Source organism: Octopus sinensis, linkage group LG2, assembly GCF_006345805.1.
Source record: "Octopus sinensis linkage group LG2, ASM634580v1, whole genome shotgun sequence".
NCBI classification, from domain to species: domain Eukaryota; kingdom Metazoa; phylum Mollusca; class Cephalopoda; order Octopoda; family Octopodidae; genus Octopus; species Octopus sinensis.
Genome location: NC_042998.1, coordinates 155,189,235 through 155,196,734, shown reverse-complemented (window position 1 = coordinate 155,196,734; position 7,500 = coordinate 155,189,235). Strand labels below are relative to the sequence as shown.

Here is a 7,500-nt window from a genome sequence, read left to right as displayed (position 1 = left end):
CTTCTACTACATCTTCTACAATGCCAATTCACTGCAAACCGCCAATATCTGCACATTAGCACTTCCTTGAGGTAGCCATGCAATTTAAATCAACTTTTAATTATTTTTTAAATGCTTTAAGACAATGTTTAGCTAGAATGGCCTAAGGTTCAAACGTCTCACCCCTTCCTAAGACCATTGTGACAATTTTCTGAACCCACTCAGCAAACAATAGTACAACAAACATCATTCAGGTATTCAACTTAATCCCACTCTATCTTCACTTTGCAGATAACCCTGCAATGCCACCTAGGAGAAACAGAGCTCGCATTGGTAGACTTTTATTCATTGCTGTCAAAGCCAGAAGATATTGGGATACTGAAACTCAAAACCAGAGGTCCCACAGACTGTCCCAGCAGGCTGCCTATGATGCCACTGCCTGTGCAGTACATGCACCTGCAACTTCTGCAACGATTAAGACTTCAAAGTCTGAAGAAGAGCTTGTGATCCACCAAGCCCATCATGCTGCAACTGTTGCTGCTGCAGGGCTACCGAGTCACCTCAACAATGGACTATCCCATTGGCACGTCTTGCCAAAAATGCTTCAACTGCAAGGGCTACTGAATCACCTCAACAATGGGCTATCTGGTTGGTGTGTCTTACCAAAAATGCTTCAGTTGCAACAGCTGTAGACTCTCCACAACAGTGCACAGCCTGAAGAAAGCGTAATGCTGAAACTACTGCTGCTGCAAGGACTTCACAGCATGCTCTGACATTTATTTTTGTACATGCCATTATTCTATTTGTGTGTTTATGACTTTCATTGACAAAAGATTCAATGCGGTTGTGTCAGGCATTATGAGTAAAATAACTACATGCTAAAAATACTTTAGGTAAGATATAGGATCCCTAATGCCTACTGCAATTGCGAACTTATTTCATGGACTTTCATTTATTACTAACTGCCAAATTTGTGTTCAAAGAACTTTATTCATTACCTTGGTTGCATAATACCATATAATAAACTGCTAACAAAATTGGTAATTACACATTTTACATTTATCAACTTGTAACGACATCTAACTGCACCATTATAATAAATTACACAATCCAAAGGACAGGTGCATTTGCTAGTATATATATATAAGGAAAAGAACCTGAAAATGCAGGAGTCCTTTAAAAGTATTTATTAACTTAACCGGTTTCACTAATTGAAAAGATTTTCAAAAGTAAAGAGTGAGGTTTTGTGTATCCTCCGTGGTGTCAAAAATTACTCTATAAAAATGTATTCAAATCAAATGATAGAGTCTTTGACAATGATAAGAAAAGTTTTGAGGCTTTGTGTATCCTCTGTGATGAGTCAAAAAATAGTTTACATAAAAACATTCAGACCAGGTAATAAATCTTTTATTTTTTTATAATGATAAGAATAAAAAATTAGTTTACATGACTATATTCCGATCAAGTCTTTGACAAAGGTGGCAAGCTGGCAGAAATGTTAGCACACCAGGCAAAATGCTTAGCGGTATTTCATCTGTCTTTACATTCTGACTTCAAATTCCACCGAAGTCAACTTTGGGGTTGATCTAATCGACTGGCCCCAACTCCCCAAAAATTTCAGGCCTTGTGCCTAGAGTAGAAAAGAGTAGAGTCTTTGACAAGGAGATAAAATATGTATATCCTCTGTGATGAGTCAAGAAATAGTTTACATAAAAACATTCAGATCAGGTCAAAATTTTTTTGTAATGATTAGAAGATATAAATTAGTTTACATGAATATATCCTGATCAAGTAATAGAGTCTTTGACAAGATAAAATATGCAACAGACCGTTTAAAGTTCTCGGATCTGGCTTCTAAGGGTCTTGCATCAGGCTGGAGTTTGGCAGAGTTTCAATCCTTCTGTATAAAATCTTATCATCATTAAAAAATTTTATTATCTGATCTGAATGTTTTTATGTAAACTATTTCTTGACTCATCACTCAGAAAAACATTCCAGGTGGAAGTAAGAGTTCACCAGAGATCAGTCCTCAGCCCCCTCTTGTTTATCATAGTAATTCGGGCAATAACAGAAGAATTCAAGACAGGCTGCCCTGGGAGCTCCTCAATGCTGATGACCTTGTTCTAATAGCTGAGTCACTACCAAAACTAGAGAAGATGTTTCCAGTGTGGAAGCAAGGTCTAGAACCAAAGTGCCTTAGAAATAACCTAGCAAAAACCAAAGTTTTAGTAAGTAGGAAGGTGGACAAATCACAAATCCCTTCAGATAGAGGGCCCTGCTCAATCTGTAGAAAAGGTGTAGGTAAAAACTCCATAAGACGTACCCAGTGTAAGTTATGGACACATAAGAAGTGCAGCAATATCCAAGGAAGATTAATTGGGAAGTTAGTATTTGTGTGTGGCAGATGCACAGGTGCAATAAACACTGTAGCTGTTCAGAAAACAGATTCTATCACATGCCAGGGGAAAAAAAACTATAAGTAGTTGATAGCTTCCATTATCTATGTAACCAAGTCAGTAACGGGAGTGGATGCTCTGAGAGCATAGCTGCTAGAATAAGAATTGCCTGGACAAAGTTCAGAGAGCCCCTACTTCTGCTGGTAACAAAGTGCCTCTCACTCTGAGTGAAAGGTAGATTGTATGATGCCTGTGTACGAACAGCCATGATACATGGCAGTGAGGCATGAGCTGGGACTGCTGAGGACATGCGTAAGCTTGAAAGAAATGAAGCTAGTATGCTCTACTTGATGTGTAATGTCAGTGCACATACATGAAAAAGTGTAAGCACCCTGAGAGAAAAAGTTGGATATAAGAAGCATCAGACAAGTGCAAGAGAGACAACTGTGCTGGTATGGTCATGTGATGAGGACAGCTGTGTGAAGAAGTGTCACACCCTAACAGTGGAGGAAACCTGTGGAAGAGGTAGACTCAGGAAGACATCGGATGAGGTGGTGAAGCACAACCTTCGAATGTTGGACCTCAGAGAGGCAATGACAAGCAACAGAGACCTTTGAATATATGCTGTGCTTAAGAAGACCTGACAAGCCAAGTGAGATTGTAGTCATGGCCAATGCCAATGTTGCATATCTGGCCCATTTAAAAAACCAGCCTTCGATTGTTGGGCAATATGCTGTGCATGTGAAGACCTGTTGTACCGAGTGAAACTGTAGCTGTGGCCAATGACAATGCCGCTTGCCTTGCATCCATGCTGGTGGCATATAAAAAGCACCATTCAAGCATAACCAATGCTAGTGCCACCTGATTGGCACCTATGCCAGTGGCACATAAAATGCACCGTTTGAGCATGGCTGATGGGAGTACCACCTAACTGGTACTCATGCCAGTGGCACATAAAATGCACCCTCTGAACATGACCGATGTCAGTGCCGCCTGACTGGTACCTGTGCTGGTAGCATGTAAAAAGCACCATTCAAGTATGGCTGATGGGAGTGCGGCCTGACTGGTACCCATACCAGTGGGACATAAAATGCACCATCCAAGCATGGCTGGTGCCTATGCTACCTGACTAGCACCCATGCTGGTGGCACATAAAACACACCATTCAAGCATGGCTGATACCAGTGCTACCTGACTGGCTCCCATGCCGGTGGCACGTAAAAGCACCCACTACACTCACGGAGTGGTTGGCATTAGGAAGGGCATCCAGCTGTAGAAACCCTGCCAGATCAGATTGGAGCCTGGTGCAGCCTCCTGGCTTGCCATTTCTCAGTCAAACCATCCAATCCATGCTAGCATGGAAAGCAGGTGTCATATGACAACGGTGATAATGATTATATATATATATATATATATATATTATATATATATATAATATATATATATTAGAAGAAAATGGACAACAAAAACAATATTGTACTTTAAAGTCTATGTAGCTTAGAAATAAACTAACATTGAATGGGAGCTAAAGGAAGTTTACCAAAAAACATACCATCTGAAGTATCTGCCTGGATATTATATTCCTCCTCTTACCATATAATATAATATATATATATATACATCCTCTCCTCTCTTGCTTGACACCTACTTCCTCTTTTCATTCCTACCCACCTTCTTGCCTCCACCCTCTTCCTTCATCACCCCCTCCATTGTTACTCCACCCCTACTCTCTCACCCACACCCCGCCCTTGCACCCCTCATCCTCACATCCCCACACCCCAACCACACTGCACATGACCACACCACCACAACACATCACCACACCACATTGTACCATCCTGCACACATTAGCATTGGCCACTTCCCAGCACACACACCACACACATCACACTACCCTGCAGCACTAGCACTGACCACTTCCCAGCACTCACACCATCATCCACACACCTTTACAAGCACACACCCACACATGAAGGTCACCAGCTCCTATCCACATGCACACACATACACATGCACACCCACATTCATTTTGGGGTCACCACCACTTTATTATCTTCCCTTCTTCCTAGCTCTCCTGTCTGACCATCTCTGTCCTGCCGTCACCATGATTGACCGCTAGTCACTAAAGCTTTTTTTATTCTCTCTCTGTTTATTTCTCATGTTCCTTTCTGTTGAAGAGTGTTTTGGACTTCTTCCTGGATTTTCTACACCTCCTACACTTCAGATTTCCACCTGGTTTTTCTGCACCTTTCCTACATACACATGGATTACACTGAACTGTTCCATTGATGAGAAATTACTCCAATATACCACAACGTTTGAACCTTTTGAACTTTTCTGAACTTCTTTTGTACTAATCCGAAAAGAAGAACAAGTCAACATCATCAGTAACCACTGAGCCACAGGTTTTATGTCGGAGTTATCCCAGTTACCTGAGTTGCCTTCTCCTAGAAGGATGCCCTGACAAAGGCTAGGAGTCCTTCACTCCCAATGGTTTAACTGCGCAATCGGGTATTCAATCCGATTATTTCTATGTCCCTGCGCATGATACAGCTTTAAGACATTTATTGGATGGTCGTTGACTCTCAAGAGTTCCTCCGCCCTTTGACAGGTTTTGTTTTTCATCCCACAGGGTGACTAATAAACACCCTCCACACCAAGCGAGCTTGGTGGGGTTGCCGGATTAGTCGACGACGACCCAACCATGCAACAGGTAGAAATGGGTTACATGTTACCAGTAGCACTCGAAAGTGACCTGACATACACATACATACATACATACATACACACACACACACACACACACACACACGCTTTGTGATTGAATTCAGTAGGTGGAAGTTACTGCCGTGTGTGTATGTGTGCGTATAGCTGCTCAGTGCCTCTCCGAAAGAGAGAGAGGGGGATATATATAATTCACAAAAAAAAAGAAAAGATGAAGACAAGTGGTATATACAACAAACAGATGTATTAGTTTAATGCTTGAGAAGTGAAAAAGTCTTTAACGTTTCAAGCCTATACTCTTCCACAGAAAGGAACACAGAAAGAAACAAGGAGCGAAAATAAAGAATGTGTAGTGACTAGCAATCTATCATGGCAAATATACATATATATATATATATATGTTGTTGGAATTTACAAAAAAATCAGAAGATGAAGACAGGTGTGTAAACAACAAACAGATGTATTAGTTTAACACTTGGGAAGGTGAGAAAGTCTTTCACATTTCAAGTCTATGCTCTTCAACAGAAAGGAACATGAGAAAATAAACAGAGAGAGAATAAAAACAGCTTTAGTGGCTAGCAGTCAATCATGATGATGGCTGGACAGAGGTGGCCAGACAGGAGAGCTAGGAAGGGGAGATAATAAAGTAGTGGGGATCCTAAAATGAAGGTGCTCGTGTGTGTGTATGTGAGAGCATATGTGTGTGTGTGGATAGGGGCTGGTGACCTTGATGTGTGGCTGTGTACATGTGTAGGTGTGTGGATGATGGTGTGGGAGCTGGGAAATTGTCACTGCTAGTGTGTGCAGGGTGGTGTGATGTGTTGCATGTTGTGTTGTGGTGTGATGATGTGGTGATGTGTGGTATGTTGTGTTGTGGTGTGTGGTGGTGTTGGGGATGCGAAGGTGGAGGATGCATGGTGTGGGTTGGGGTGAGGGTGTGGGGGTAGGAGTGGAGTATGTTGGAGTGGGGTGTGAGAGTGGGGGTATGTAGGAGTGGAATGCGTGGGGTGGGATATGTTGGAGTGGAATGTTGGGGGTGGGATGGGATGTATAAGGATGGTGGGGTTGGGATGTGTAAGGGGTGGGGTGACGATGGAGAGGGTGACAATGAAGGGAGAGGGAGGAGGGGAGAAGGTGGGTAGGAGTGAAGAGAGGAAGTAGGTTTCAAGCAAGGAGAGGAGAGGTGGGTGGGAGTGAAGATAGGGAGTAGGTGTGAGAGGAAGATAGGAGAAAGGAGGGGAGAAGAGTTGAGCCCATGTGGTGCAAAGGAGCGAAGAGAGAAGATTAATTTCTGTCCATTGTGGAGACAAGAGTCCGGTAGAGCAGAAGTGGTGCGAAATCAGGGTGTTGTCACCAAGTCTGATGTTTCAGAGGTATTCTGTGAACCGGTCAGCCAAGCGGCGTCCCGTTTGACTGATGTACAGAGGACAGAGAGAGCAGGAGATGCAGTAAATGACATTGCTAGAAGTGCAAGTGAAGGAGTCAGTTATATGATAGGGTCAATGATGGGTACCTGTGAGGATGGTGATGTTGGAGAGGTAGGGGCAAGTGCGGCAGCATGGGCAGGAGCAGATGAACGAGCTGGGTTGGGAGGTGGGGTTAGGCAAGTGACTGTGGACCAGGAGGACATGTAGGTTGTGGGCTCGTATGAAGGAGGGGATGAGTAGGTTAGGGAAGATGTGTGAAGTGGAGGGATCAGTCTGGAGTTGCCAGAAGGCCCGGAGAATGGTGTATTGGAGAGGTAGGGTGGTGGGGTGGTAGGTGAGGGGGAGAGAGAGCAGATGCACGGTCCACAGAATGTGCTCTGGCAAGGGCGGTGTGGATAGTGGCGAGGGGATATCCATGTAGGATGAAGTGGCGAGCCATGAGTTGAGAGTGAGTCTCAAAGTCATGGTTGTCACTGCAGAGCCTACGCAGACAAAGGAATTGGGAGTAAGGGATAGAGAGCTTGATGTCTTTAGGGTGGGAGGAGGAGAAGTTGAGGTATGAGTGTGAGTCGGTGTGTTTGTTGTGGATGGTGGTGAGAGTGGAGTGATGAATGCTGACCAAAATGTTGAGAAAGGCAATGGAAGTGTTAGAAATAGTGCAGGAGAATTCGAGGGCAGGATGGAAAGATTTGACAAAAGAGAGGACCGAGTCTAATTGTTCACAGGAGAGCGAGGTCGGACCGATACAGTCATCAATATAACAACTTGAGAGTCAACGACCATCCAATAAATGTCTTAAAGCTGTATCATGCGCGGGGACATAGAAATAATCGGATTGAATACCCGATTGCGCAGTTAAACCATTGGGAGTGAAGTACTCCTAGCCTTTGTCAGGGCATCCTTCTAGGAGAAGGCAACTCAGGTAACTGGGATAACTCCGACATAAAACCTGTGGCTCAGTGGTTACTGATGAT

General features: G+C 43.4%; 1 protein-coding gene and 1 long non-coding RNA gene across 2 annotated transcripts in view; both read left to right on the top strand.

Annotated features, from left to right (window-relative positions):
* The window catches only part of LOC118762067, a 26,593-nt gene extending 25,185 nt beyond the window's left edge, over window positions 1-1,408 (top strand). The window contains exon 2 of the long non-coding RNA XR_004997851.1: window positions 271-1,408. This is a non-coding gene — a long non-coding RNA (uncharacterized LOC118762067). The remainder of the gene's footprint in view (window positions 1-270) is intronic.
* The window catches only part of LOC115226447, a 577,012-nt gene that overhangs the window by 279,636 nt on the left and 289,876 nt on the right, over window positions 1-7,500 (top strand). The gene's annotated exons all lie outside the window — the stretch shown is intronic.